The sequence below is a fragment of the Podarcis liolepis genome, assembly GCF_965112155.1.
Source record: "Podarcis liolepis genome assembly, chromosome: 4".
NCBI classification, from domain to species: domain Eukaryota; kingdom Metazoa; phylum Chordata; class Lepidosauria; order Squamata; family Lacertidae; genus Podarcis; species Podarcis liolepis.
In genome coordinates this window covers 103,941,258-103,956,328 of record NC_139558.1, presented here as the reverse complement: position 1 = coordinate 103,956,328, position 15,071 = coordinate 103,941,258, and the positions used below count along the sequence as shown (strand labels likewise).

At 44.5% G+C, this 15,071-nt stretch overlaps 2 protein-coding genes across 13 annotated transcripts in view; one reads left to right on the top strand and one right to left on the bottom strand.

The window, feature by feature from the left end:
* The window catches only part of LOC310705090 (uncharacterized protein), a 271,846-nt gene that overhangs the window by 15,183 nt on the left and 241,592 nt on the right, over positions 1-15,071 (top strand). The gene's annotated exons all lie outside the window — the stretch shown is intronic.
* Positions 1-15,071, bottom strand: part of LOC310705032 (uncharacterized protein) — a 357,812-nt gene that overhangs the window by 196,001 nt on the left and 146,740 nt on the right. The window lies entirely within an intron of this gene.

Genomic DNA, 15,071 nt, shown 5'->3' with positions numbered 1-15,071 from the left:
GGGGTTGACTCTGGGATATTCTGCATGCCAAGCAGATGCTCTTGGTTCCCCATATTTCACTAGACTTTCAACGTTATGCTATTAGCAACCGTGGAGATTCCACCTGCCTCTTTCGAAAGAACACTCACCTGATCAATTTAATTAATTAATTAATTAAATAATAGTAATAATAATTTATTTATTTTTTTAAAAAAATGTTTATTAGGATTTTACAATAAACACAGTGATCTGCCAGTGACTGACGGAGCCATGCTTAAGGGGCTCCGTTACAGACAGAGGTTTGCGGACTTGAAGAAACTCTGAGGGACCAGGATTTTACGCACAAGCAGCTCATCATCCCATCACAGCATTCCGACAGTCACTGAAAGCAGCTTGTGCAGGAGAAGGCATCATGAGCAACCCAGCCGGAACCGGAGAAACAGGAGGAGCTGGAGCGGGTCCAAGCCTGGAAGAAAGGTACAGGGTGTTGGAAGTCCAGCTAGCGCTGCAGACGGCGAGGCTCGAGGAGAGGAGGGCTCAAGATGCAGAAAAGGGGAAAACCACCCCGCTCGCCAGAAAGGTGCCAGGATTGGTGCAGAAGTTTGGGGGGGAGCCCAAGAACTATCATGCCTTTAGGACAGAGATGCAATATGCCCTCAATCTGCAGTTTGATGACTTTCCCGACGAGGAATCGAGGGTGGCATTTTTGATTGGACATCTCGAAGGGGGGGGGGCGAAAGACTGGGTTAGGCCCCTGATGGCAGCAAATAATGACATCCTAAAGGACACGATGAAGTTTTTTCGTGCTATGGACCTGATGTTTTCCAGCGATATTGAGCAGGGAGTGGTACGCAGACAGTTAATGGCTTGTAAACAGGGGAGCCGATCTGTCCTTGAGTACTGGACTGAGTTTACCATGTTGATCCATAAATTGGGGTGGGATCTATCGGCGGAACCCATACAAATGCTTTTTGAAGAAGGGCTTTCTTCGGATGTAAAAGACGAACTTTCCTGAGGGCCCAGGGCGGAGTCTATGGACCAGCTGACCAAATCCGCGCTGACCATAGGAGCACGCCAGGAGGCGAGAGCCTTGGAGAGGCGGGAAGGGAAGGGGGAACATTGGAGGGAGTTTCGCATTCCAGAGATTCCAGAGCCACCTTTCCTGCCAGGAGAGTCGATGGAAATTGGAACAGCGCGCGCGTGCGCAGTTTCAAAGCCCAGCGAAGGGCGGAAGAAGGAGGGGAAAGGCACCAGGAAATGTTATCTCTGCCAACAGCCAGGTCACTTTGCCAGAGTCTGCCCCCAAAGAAAGGAATGGCAAGGGATGGCGGGAGCTGTTGGGGAGAAGGAGGAAGAAGTCCAGGAGCAAGTAAAAGCCAACGCCTGGCTGCCACCGTTGGGGCACAGCAGCCAGGCCAAAGAGCAGTGAAAGTGCCCACGCCAGAACCGCCTAAACCCGCCCTAGTGATAGAGGTGTTGCTAGAGCTGCCAAATGGACACCCACTAAAGATAAAGGCGCTATTGGACTCAGGCAGCTCCTGTAATTTCCTGAGCAAGGAGTTTGCAGCTGAACACCAGATACAGACTATCCCTTTAAGCAACCCTTTGCAGGTGACCACGATCGATGGGAGGGAGCTGTTGGGAGGAGAAGTCAGCCAACAGACCGTCCCAATGATAATGAAGGTGGCAAGACACACCGAGCTCATAGCGTTTAATGTGGCCACCTTGGGAGGAGCTCCCATTATTTTGGGGATGAGCTGGCTAGCGTTACATGATCCGCTAGTGGGCTGGCATCAGAGAGTGGTCTCCTTTGGGTCAGCACATTGTCTAGAACACTGCAAAGAGGGGAAAGCCCCAGCAGGGGCCAAAGCCACTCTGGCAGGGACGGAAGTAACGGTCAAAGGGAAGGTGCCCCCACAATACGCCGATCTGCGCAACGTCTTTAGCGAAAGGGAAGCAGACAAACTACCCCCGCATAGACCCTTTGACTGTCAAATCAATTTACTCCCTGGGGCCCAGCTCCCAGTAGGCAAGCTGTATGCCATGTCAGACAGGGATATTCAGGAGTTAAGGGAGTTCATTGACAAAAATCTGAAGAGAGGTTTCATCAGAGAGTCCAGAGCGGTGGGTGGCAGCCCAGTGTTTTTTGTGGATAAAAAAAACACGGACAAGCCGAGACTTGTAGTGGACTACTGGGCCTTAAATGCAGTGTCAGAACCAGTGGCCTTCCCTATGCCCAGAATTGACGACATTTTGACAAGGGTCAGGAAGGGAAAGATTTTTACTAAGCTGGACCTGAGGGGGGTGTACAACCTGATACGGATAAGGAAGGGGGATGAATGGAAAACCACCATGTTCACCCCATTGGGGGCATTTGAATATCTCGTTATGCCCTTCGGTCTACAAGCAGGCTCAGCATGTTTTCAATCGTTTATGAACCATGTCTTGGGACCTTTGCTTTACAAGAATTGTGTGGCCTTCTTAGATGATGTTTTGGTGTATTCAGAGAATAAGGAGGAGCATGTGAGAGACGTCAGGGAAGTGTTGGGCAAACTGCAAGCGAACCAGCTGTGGGTGAAACTGGAGAAGTGTCAGTTTCATACCAAGGAGGTGGAATTCCTGGGGTACCGCCTGTCAGACAAGGGATTGGACATGGATCCAGGCAAGGTCCAAGCGGTGCTGGAATGGAAGACACCGAGAACGAAGAAGGATGTGCAAAGATTCCTAGGGTTTGGAAACTTCTATCGGAAGTTCATCAGAAACTTTGCCCACCTGACGGCTCCCATTACGGACTGTCTCAGCAGTAAGAAGAAATTCGTTTGGACGGCGGAGGTGGAGCGAGCATTTGAGGAACTGAAAAGGGCGTTCGCTTCTGAAGAACAGCTCCTGCATGTGGATTTACAAAAGCCGATGAGAGTAGAAACGGACGCATCGGACCGGGCGGTGGGGGCGGTGCTTCTGCAGCCTGGGGAGGAGAAGTTGGAGTGGAGACCGTGCGCCTTTTTCTCGCGGAAGCTGAACAAATCCGAGAGGAATTACACGGTGTATGACCGAGAACTACTCGCCATTCACGAAGCGTTCCGAAGATGGAGGCACCTATTAATTGGCGCACAACATAAGGTGCAAGTGTGCACTGACCACAAGAACCTAGAGTATTGGAGAACGGCACGAGTACTCAACCAACGGCAAGTGAGATGGGCCCAGGAGTTCTCCAAATTCCACTTTGAAATTTGTTACGTGCCAGGCCCAGAGAACGTTAGGGCGGACGCTCTCTCACGCAAACCTGAATATTTGGAGGGGGAGGGAGCACCCGAAGAGAGACATGTCATCCCAGAGGACTGCTGGGTGTGTGGGGCGGCATTGGTGGGGCAAAGAGAACTGGTAGAGGAATGATGAATACGCCCAGGATAAGCTCAGAGGTCTCAGGAGGGAGGGGGAGAAACCCAGAGGTTTTGAGGAAAGAAACGGGGCATTGTATTACAAGGGGGCACTGTATATACCCGAAGGAGAATTGAGGGGGAGAGTACTCAAGCAGTTGCATGACAGCCCCACAGCGGGGCATTTTGGGCAACACAAAACCATGTGGTTGGTCACCAGGGAATTTTGGTGGCCCAAGGTCAGGGAAGATGTACGGGAGTATGTAAGAGGGTGTGACCAATGCCAGCGAGCCAAAGGGGAGAGGCGGGCGCCGGCGGGGTTATTAGAACCGTTACCCACACCAGAATGACCATGGGAGGCAGTGTCGATAGATTTTATGACTGATCTGCCGAAGTCCAAAGGGAAAACAGCCATCATGTTCGTAGTAGACCTATTAACAAAGATGTGCCACTTTATAGCCTGCTCGCATGCAGTCACGGCGGAAGAGGCAGCTAAATTGTTTGTAGAACACATTTTTAGGTTGCATGGCGCCCCCTTGAGGGTGGTCTCAGACAGAGGGAAACAATTTACGTCCAGGTTCTGGAGGAAACTCATGAGCTTACTGTATGTAGAGGTCAATTTTTCGACGGCCCGGCACCCTGAAACTAACGGGCAGGCGGAAAGAGCAAACGGTATCCTCCAGCAATACCTGAGGTGTTATGTCAATGACAGAGAGAATGATTGGGTAGAGAAGTTGGCGTTGGCGGAATTTGCCTACAACAATGCGGAGAATGTGTCCACAGGGATGAGCCCCTTCTTGGCTAATTATGGGTGTCATCCCAGGGCTTTTCCCGGGGGAAAAGGGGAGAGATGGAGCGTCCCGGCAGCCGAACAGTTTGTAGAAGAAATGGAAGCGATCCATCGTAAGCTCCAACTCAACTTAGAAAGGGCCAAGGAAGAATATAAGAGGCAGGCAGACAAAAACAGAAGGGAAGGTGAAACCATTAGGGTGGGGGATCAGGTGTGGCTGTCAACCCAAGGGTTGCCGTTCAAAGGGGGCTGTAAGAAATTAAGACCCAAACGATTGGGTCCCTTTGAGGTCATGCAACAGGTCCACCCAGTGGCTTTCAGGCTCCGGTTACCGAACCACATGAAATTGCACCCAGTATTCCACAGGTCGTTACTGTCACCGTATAAGGGGGAACGAGAAGGGAGGTTCACATGGGGACCAGCAATAGAAGAAAGGGAACATAGCAGCCATGTGGCGGAAATCATTGACTCCAGGTGGAAGGGTGATCAGGTGGAGTATTTGGTAACGTGGGAAGGGGAACCGGAGTCAGAAAACACCTGGGTAATGGCAGAGGATGTCAATGACGAGGTCTTAATAGAAACGTTCCATCAAAGGTTCCCAAGGAAACCTCAGCCTGTAGCGAGGTTCCGGAAGGAATACTTTGGCCCCACCGACGAGGAGGAGGAGATGGAAGGATTCACGGACTCAGAGTTGGAAGGAGGAATAGACTCCGGTGAGGAGGAGTACTTAGAGACCAGGAACAGCAACCGGTGGAGGGAAATGTTCGAGACGTCTGAAGATGAAGGAGGTTATTTCCAGGCTTTTACCTCCTCACCGCCCAGAGGGGAGGGAACGGGAGGGGGTGAAGGGGGCCCTGGAGGGGAGGTGGATGTCAGGGAACTGCCATCGGAAGGACAGGAGGTGGAAGGGCTCACAGAGGTTGGGAGAGACTCAGCAGCTGAAGAGGGAACCAGCAGGGGGAGAGGAGGGTCTCCGAGGGAAAGTGAGCAGGAGGGATGGCTCAGAGACACTTCCAGCGAGAACAGTGGGGAGGTTTCTGGACCTCCTATAGGGACACCCACTCCTCGCCGGAAACTGTCACGCCGTGAGTCCAGAAGACGCGTTTCCGTTAAGGAGCTTTTATGTTGGAAGCGATTCCGTAAGCAACCACTGTCGGAATCTGCCAGTGACTGACGGAGCCATGCTTAAGGGACTCCGTTACAGACAGAGGTTTGCGGACTTGAACAAACTCTGAGGGACCAGGATTTTACGCACAAGCAGCTCATCATCCCATCACACACAGGTTTAACAAACTAAAAAGAAAACATAGAGAGAAAAAGAAAAAAGATAACAAGAAAAATACAAAAAATTACAACAAAAAAAAATCCTAGAAGAAAAAAAAAGAAAATACAAAAAACAGATGCCTAATTTTTTTTAAAAAAAGAAAAATCAATTTTTCAATATCTTTAGGCTCATTTCCTTTACATCAGTTAATATTTTAAATTTTATTCTGGGCTTCTTGCCCTGCCAGACAAATCTAGAAATATCTCTCTGCCACTTCTTGAAACAATCCATTTTGTCCAGAATTTGTAGTGATTGAAACAAAAACAGTATTCTTGGCAATACATTCATCTTTATAGCAGCAATTCGACCCAACAAGGAAAGCTTCAAATTTGACCATATTTCTAAATCCTTTTTCACTTCCGACCAACATTTTTCATAATTGTCTTTAAATAAGTTCCCATTTTTAGCTGTCATATTAATCCCCAAGTATTTCACCTTCTTAACCACTGTTAAGCCTGTCTCATTCTGAAACCTCTCTTTCTCATTCGGTGTTAAGTTTTTCTCAAGGACTTTAGTTTTTAACTTGTTCAACTTAAATCCTGCCACATGACCAAATTCTTGGAACATTTCTAATACTCTTTTAGTACTAGATTCTGGCTCCTGTAACGTCAATACCAAGTGATCTGCAAAAGCTTTCAATTTGTATTGTTTAGCTCCGACCTTTATACCCTTGATCAGATGGTCCCTTCTAATCATGTTTAACAAAACCTCCAGGACCGAAATAAAAAGCATTGGGGAAATTGGGCAGCCTTGTCGTGTCCCTTTCTCTATCTTGAATTCCTCTGTCACCACATTATTAACTATTAGTTTAGCCTTTTGTTCTGAATAAATTGCACTTATACCATTTTCAAACCCTTGACCGACCCCCATCCCCTGAAGATTTTTCTTCATAAAGCTCCAAGAAATATTATCAAAAGCTTTCTCGGCATCCACAAAAATAAAAACTGCTTTGGTATTGATGTCCACTTGCAACTTCTCCAAAATGTTGATTATCTTCCTCGTGTTGTCAGACAAGTGTCTGCCTGGGAGAAAGCCAGCTTGGTCCTTGTGTATCTCTTCCACTAATACTTTTTTTAGTCTTTTGCCCAAAATGTCAGCAAATATTTTGTAATCCACATTTAACAGGGATATGGGTCAGTAGTTCTTAAGTTGTGTCTTTTCAGACTCAGTTTTCGGTATAAGTGTAATATATGCTTCTTTCCACGACTCTGGCGCTTTTTTCCCTTCCAAAATTTCATTGCAAACCTCCTTTAATGGTTGAATTATCCAGTCCTTCAAAGTTCTATAGTATTTTGAGGTTAAACCATCCGGCCCTGGAGATTTTCCCAACTGCATGTTCTGAATGGCACCTTCTACCTCCTGTTCCATAATTTTGTAATTCAGCATTATCTTATTTTCTTGAGAGATTTTTTGTAATCCATTTGTTTTCAGAAATTGGTCTCTATCAAACTCTTTCTGAGGCCCTTGTGTATATAACTGTTTAAAATACCTCTGGAAACATTTTCTAATTTCCACTGGATTCTGGATGTTCTTTCCATCCACTTCCAAATTAGCAATGGTGTTAAGCTTTTGTCTTTTTTTCATCTGCCAAGCTAACAGTTTCCCACATTTATTAGCCGATTCAAAAGTCATTTGTCTCATTTGTTTAATTTTCCATTCAATTTCCTGATTCATCATCTTCATATATTGCACTTGATGTAGCTTTATTTCTCTCAGAATCTCTTGTGAATTTGGTTTCACTCTCAGTTTCTTCTCGCCCTCTTTTATTTTTTCCAAAAAAAATTCTTTTTTCTCATTTTGAGCTCTCTTCTTTAATAAATTCTGTTGGATCAGAAACCCCCTCATAGCTGCTTTACTAGCGTCCCAGTTTACTCTTTTTTCCACGGTAGTATTCAAATTTATCTCAAAATAGTCTCTCAGGGTTTTTTTGGCCTTCTTAATAACCTCTTGATCTCTAAACAAGGTGTCATTCATCCTCCATCTGAAGGAACCGGTTGGTGTTAATTTCATCTCCATTTTCACGGCATTATCGTCGGAGCACGTTTTAGGGCAGATCTCTACTTTTCGAGTCTTAGGTGCCAGTCCTCTAGTTATCCAGATTTGGTCAATTCTTGTCCACGTCATTTTGGCTTCAAAAAAGAAGGTTCCCTCTCTACCCAAGGGATTCCTAGTTCTCCAAATGTCAATCAAATCCATATTGTCAGTCAATTCAAAAAAAGTTTTTAGTAGTCTACCATCTTTGGTAACTACCTGTCTCTGTGACTTATCCATGTTTGTGGATACCACTCCATTCATAACTCCCATCAAAATAATGTTGTAGTCCATATAGTCCAGCAAAGTCTCATGCAACTTCTTATAAAATTCAGATTTCCCCTCATTTGGTGCATATACTCCTACTATCAAAAAATTTTCTCCTTGTGTTTGAATTTCAATTGCTACAAATCTTCCTTGATCATCTTTAAAAACAAAGGAAGTCTGTAATGAAATATTAGAGGGGGAAAAGGCACCTGAATCGTGGAAAGAAGCGTATATTACACTTATACCAAAAACAGAGACTGAAAAGACTCAGATCAAGAACTACCGCCCTATATCACTACTTAATGTGGATTACAAAATTTTTGCAGACATATTAGCAAAAAGACTGAAAAAAGTGTTGGTGGGTGAGATTCATAAGGACCAAGCAGGCTTTCTCCCAGGAAGACATTTGTCAGATAATGTGAGGAATATAATAGACATTATGGAACTATTAGAAGTGAATATAAACTCTAAGGCAGTTTTGATATTTGTGGACGTGGAGAAAGCCTTTGACAACATTTCTTGGAGTTTTATGAAGAAGAATCTACAAGGGATGGGGGTAGGCCAAGGTTTTGAGAATGGTATAGGTGCAATATATTCTGAACAAAAGGCTAAGTTAATTGTAAATAATGTGGCTACTGAAGCAATTCAGATAGAAAAAGGAACACGACAGGGGTGCCCAATATCTCCATTGCTTTTTATATCAGTCCTGGAGGTTCTGCTAAATATGATTAGAAAAGGCCAGCTGGTTAAAGGGGTTCAGGTCGGAGCAAAACAATATAAACTGAAGGCTTTTGCAGATGATTTAGTACTTACTTTGCGAGAGCCAGACACTAGTACGAAAAGGGTTTTGGAATTAATTCAAGAATTTGGTCAAGTTGCAGGTTTTAAGTTAAATAAACAAAAAACTAAAGTGTTGGAGAAAAATCTAACAGCCACGGAAAGAGAGCAGTTTCAAGAGGAAACAGGACTAGCTGTGGTTAAGAAAGTGAAATATTTGGGTATTAACATGACATCTAAAAATGTGAATCTATTCAAAGATAATTATGAGAAATGTTGGATGGAAGTTAAGAAAGATCTAGACGTTTGGTCAAATTTGAAGCTTTCCTTGTTAGGCCGAATTGCTGTTATCAAGATGAATGTTTTGCCTAGAATGCTGTTTTTATTTCAGGCTTTGCAGATTTTGGATAAAATGGATTGTTTCAAGAAGTGGCAGAAAGACATATCTAAATTTGTCTGGCAGGGCAAAAAGCCCAGAATAAAATTTAAGATACTTACGGATGCAAAAGAAAGAGGGGGGTTTGCCCTGCCGGACTTAAAGTTGTACTATGAATCAGCAGCCTTTTGCTGGTTGAAAGATTGGCTACTTCTTGATAACACAGACATTTTAGATTTGGAAGGGTTTAATAACGCTTTCGGATGGCATGCATATATATGGTATGACAAGGTAAAGGCTCATAAAGGTTTTAAGAATCACATTGTTAGGAAACCTTTATATAATGTCTGGATAAGATATAAAGACCTGTTGGAAAATAAAACTCCAAGGTGGCTGTCGCCAATGGAAGCCAAAGGGGTGAAAAAACTTAACATGGAATCGAAATGGCCAAAATATGGGGAAATTCTAGAGCAAGAGGGGGATAAGTGGAAACTACAGAGCTATGAGAAATTGAAGTCTAAAGTTCGAGATTGGCTCCATTATTATCAAATAATGGAGGTGTTTAAACAAGACAGGAAAATTGGCTTCCAGGTGGAAAGATCCAAATTAGAAACAGAATTGTTAGAACCAATACTAAAATTTTGTCAAGAATGTATAATTTGTTGCTGAAGTGGAATACACAGGATGAGACGGTTAAATCAGCTATGATTAAATGGGCACAGGACTTCGGTTATAATATTATGTTTGCTGACTGGGAATGGTTATGGACCACTGGTATAAAGTTTACGGCATGTAATGCCTTAAGAGAGAATATTATGAAAATGATTTACAGGTGGTACATGACACCAGTCAAGCTAGCAAAGATCTACCATTTGCCCGATAATAAATGTTGGAAATGTAAGGAAACTGAAGGTACATTCTTTCATCTTTGGTGGACTTGCCCAAGGATTAAGGACTTCTGGGAGATGATTTATAATGAAATGAAAAAGATATTTAAGTATACCGTTCTTAAGAAACCAGAGGCTTTTCTCCTGGGCGTGGTTGGCCAAATGGTGTCAAAGAAAGACAGAACATTTTTTATGTACGCCACAACAGCAGCAAGAGTTCTCATAGCAAAGTATTGGAAGACACAAGAACTACCCACACTGGAAGAATGGCAGATGAAGGTAATCGACTACATGGGACTAGCTGAGATGACCGGCAGGATCCGAGACCAAGGGAAAGAGACGGTGGAGGAAGACTGGAAGAAATTTAAAGTCTATCTTAAGAACTATTATAAAATAAATGAATGCTAAAATGCCAAGGCTAGGAAATTAAGTGGTTACCGCTGTATTGATTTGGTAATGACAGGAGGGGTAAAAGGTCAATCAGTTAAATTTTGAAGCAAGGATTTGCTGAAAGAAATTTGATAAATAGGGATGCAGAAAGGGAAGGTATGGGGAAGTCGGAGAAATAGGGTTTATGAAAAGAAGGTTTTGAAATTTTACATGTCTGTGTGTTCGTTTGTCATTGTATTGTGTTCTGTATGTGTTAACTATGTGTTAAAAAACCAATAAAAATTAAAACAAATAAAAACAAATAAAAACAAATTTCGGTGATAGGCTCTCTTTTGCATAAATAACTACTCCTCACTTTTTAACCTTGTCTGATGAAATAAATTCTTGGCCCAGTCTCTTATTAATCAATACTTTCCTGTGTAGCCTTATCACATGTGTTTCCTGTAAGCAAATCAAGTCCAATTGTTCCTTTTGCAATAAATAAAAGACATTCTTCCTTTTCTCCAGGGAATTGAGTCCATGAATGTTCCAGCTTAATAGTTGCAGAGACATGATGTATTTAATTTGTTTTTCCTCCAGCTGCTCCCAATAAATCCTCTTCTTCTGACGGTGGTATCACTTTCTCTAACTTGCCCAATCCCGAAGGTAGTGATACTTTGTCTAATATTCCTGGTCTTAGGGCTCTTGGCTCTTCTTCCACTCCTTTTTGCAGGTCTTCTCCGTGATCTCTCAGAAATTTTTCTTTATCCTCCACTGATCTTATTTTAAACTTTTTACCTTTAAAGGTAAAAGATAGGCCTTGGGGAAATTCCCACCTAAAGATGGTTCTATTACCTTTCAGCAGGGCCACCAAATCTCCGTAGTTAGACCTAAGGTCCAAAAGATGTTTATTTATAACCCGCCAATCTGGCTGGGTTTCCCCAGCCACTCTTGGCGGCTTCCAACAAAATATTAAAATACAATAGTCCATCAGACATTAAAAGCTTCCCTAAATATAATAATAACAACAACCATCCATTTTCAGTCCATTGAATTAGCAATTAAGCATTTCTGGAAAAGGGAATGGCATACTTTTGTATATTAGTATAAAAAGCATGCATAGGAAAGTATTACTCATTTATGACGAGAATAGGATTTATTTATTTTGAACTTTGCTTGGTTCCTCCTTGGTAGCCACTGCAATGGTTTCATCAGGGCTAGAACTCAGGACCCGCTGCCTTGAGGGACACCTAAGAGCAGCTTGGCAGGGAAAGGTCTCCCTTGGGAGGTGGTGGACTCTCCTTCCTTGGAGGTTTCTCAGCAGAGATCGGACGGCCATCTGCCATGGATGCTTTAGCTGAGATTCCTGCATTGCTGGGGGTTGGACTAGATGACCCAGGGATCCCCTCCTATCTCTCCACTCCGGAATTCTAGGAGGAGCTTCCTTGCCTCCTGCAAAGTCCTCCTGGGATCTGGTGGGGGTCCCAGGGCTGCAGCAGGGGAGGAGGCCTGGGGGGGGCTGATCTGCTCCTGCAGGGGGGTCCCCAAGGCAGGGAGGAGAGAGTCCTGCCAGGGAGGGGCCAGGTCTGCAACGCTCTACTTCCTGGAGATCAGAGGATCCCAAACTCATTTGGCCATCCGCCCCTCCTTCAGAAAAACAATGGCTCTCCCATGAAACAGAGAAAACGTGCAAATGGTTTTCCAAAGCTGGATGAGGAGGTGGACTAGCCCCCCCCCCCAAAAAAAAAGGTGGGAGAGAAAGGGAAGGGATAAAGAGAGGGATCCCAGCCCATAGTCTGGCTGCTGCATTGGGGACCAGTTTCCCAGTATCTCCCAGGGCAGCTCCCCACGGAGGCCACTGCAGCAATCCCCTCGCACCCAGAGCAGGGCATCCCAGGACCACATCCTCTCTCTCCCAAAGGGATTGTTGCTGGCAAAGCAGCCGGAAATGGGCGCTGCTACTCACTGAGCCTCCAGGGACCTTGGCATCAATGGCTGTGTGTGTGTTAAGCTATCTGATAGAATAATCATAATAAATTACCCGCCTAAATTTAACATACAGGTTAAAATACGTCGGCAAGTTTTACCTCACCTGGGCCGGTTCACTCCCTTGGAGATTGCTCCGTGGGCCAGATAGCATCTGCAGAGACGATTTCTGGTGCCGCGGAAGTGAGTCCCCACTCCACGCTGTGTGGGTTTAGCACAGTGCATGGGGACTTGCTTCGTGGGCAGCTCGATTTGGGGGGCGGCTCGTGGGTGATTTAAACTACCCCCGTGGGCAGGTTGCCAACCCCTGGGTTAAAAGCTTTCTCAAAAACAAGTAAAGCTAAAGAAATCTCTCCTCCCCATTTTTTGGATGGAATTCTTAACCCAAGGTACTATTTCTGGTTTAGTGGAGTCTGTAACCTGAAGCGTCTGTAACCTGAGGTACCACTGTATTTAGACCCTCAATTGGAGTAACTTGGGGGGCATCACCGAAATCATTTATGCTACAGGTAACATTAGGCATGCAATTTTCAAGTAAATGTATAGAGTTTATTTTTCTTGGGTATGACATTTAGTCTACAGAGGCATGAAGTCATTGGTGCTTTACTTTACTTGCTAAGTAGTGAAGTACTAATCACTGTACTTTTCCGTGTATAAGACTAGGGTTTTTTATTTTAAGGTTAAAAATGTGGGGGTGTCTTATACACGGATAGTGCATATGCCCAGTTTCTAAATTTGGGGTTTCCAGAAGTAGGGGGGGGGTCTTATACATGGGGGCGTCTTATACATGAAAAAATATGGTACTTTGTGGACTTCAGCGTCAGGTCAATGAACACAAGGTGCAGCTGCTGTACAGGGTGACATTAACTAGCACAAGGTGGTTCTATTAGTAGGGAGATAGGCTTGAAGTGCCCTTCATGGATCACTGCCTTGCCATGGCGAAGGGGCTTGAATAACTCAGAGAAGCTATGAGCTATGCCGTGAAGGGCCACCCAAGATGGACAGGTCATAGTGGAGAGTTTTGGCCAAACGTGATCCACCTGGAGCAGGAACCAGCAAGCCACTCCAGTATCCCTGCCAAGAAAACTCCATGGACAAAGACAACAGGCATATAAAAGTTATGACGCTGGAAGATGAGCCCCTCAGGTCGGAAGGCGTCCAACATGCTACTGAGGAAGAGCGGAGGACAAGTACAAGTAGATTCAGAGCTGATGAAGCGGCTGGGCCAAAGCCGAAAGGACGCTCAGTTGCGGATATGCCTGGAAGCGAAAGGAAAGTCCAATGCTGTAAAGAAAAATATTGCATAGGAACCTGGAATGTAAGAACCATGAACCTTGGTAAGTTGGATGTGGTCAAAAATGAGATGGCAAGAATAAATATTGACATCCTGGGCATCAGTGAGCTAAAATGGACGGGAATGGGCGAATTCAGTTCGGATGACCATCACATCTACTACTGTGGGCAAGAAACCCGTAAAAGAAATGGAGTGGCCCTCATAGTCAACAAAAGAGTGGCAAAAGCTGTACTGGGATGCAATCTCAAAAATGATAGAATGATCTCGATACGAATCCAAGGCAGACCTTTTAACATCACAGTAATCCAAGTTTATGCACCAACTACTGGTGCTGAGAAAGGAGTACGGCAAGGCTGTATATTGTCTCCCTGCTTATTTAACTTATATGCAGAATTCATCATGTGAAAGGCTGGGCTGGATGAATCTCAAGCTGGAATTAAGATTGCTGGAAGAAATAACAACAACCCCAGATATGCAGATGACACTACCTTGATGGCAGAAAGTGAGGAGGAATTAAAGAACCTTTTAATGAGGGTGAAAGAGGAGAGCACAAAATATGGTCTGAGGCTCAACATCAAAAAAACGAAGATCATGGCGACTGGGCCCATCACCTCCAGGCAAATAGAAGGGGAAGAAATGGAGGCAGTGAGAGATTTTACTTTCTTGGGCTCCATGATCAGTGCAGATGGTGACAGCAGTCACGAAATTAAAAGACGCCTGCTCCTTGGGAGAAAGGCGATGGCAAACCTAGACAACATCTTAAAAAGCAGAGACATCACTTTACCAACAAAGGTCCGTATAGTAAAAGCCATGGTCTTCCCAGTAGTGATGTATGGAAGTGAGAGCCGGACCATAAAGAAGGCTGATCGCCAAAGAATTGATGCTTTTGAGTTATGGTGCTGGAGGAGACTCTTGAGAGTCCCATGGACTGCAAGAAGATCAAACATATCCATTCTGAAGGAAATCAGCCCTGAGTGCTCACTGGAAGGACAGATCGTGAAGTTGAGGCTCCAATACTTTGGCCACCTCATGAGAAGAGAAGACTCCCTGGAAAAGACCCTGATGTTGGGAAAGATGGAGGGCACAAGGAGAATGGGAAGACAGAGGATGAGATGGTTGGACAGTGTTCTCGAAGCTACAAACATGAGTCTGACCAAACTGTGGGAGGCAGTGGAAGACAGGAGTGCATGGCGCGCTCTGGTCCATGGGGTCACGAAGAGTTGGACACGACTAAACAACAACAAGGTTTGAAGCTGCTCTCTTTGCAGAGGATGCAATCCTAGGTTAGAAGTGAGTAGTTGCAAAGTAGCTTTCTGACACATTTCAGTAAGACCCATTTGTATCACTCCTGCTATTTCCATAAATGATATTTTTACTAGAGGCTTATGTGAATTGCTGAAACAAGCACACAGCCTAAAAGGTAAATACTGTTTAGGGAGCTCTTAATCTGGCTTAGCCATCTTGTCATCTGAAAACAAAGTAGCAAAAGGAAATTATTTTGATGACGTGATTTCAAAATTTGCAGAGAACAAAGTGGGGAGGGGGAATGTTTTGAGTGCTTTTGCTCACAATGTTAAGTAAATAAACCAGAAAATAACACTTGCAACTGTAAGC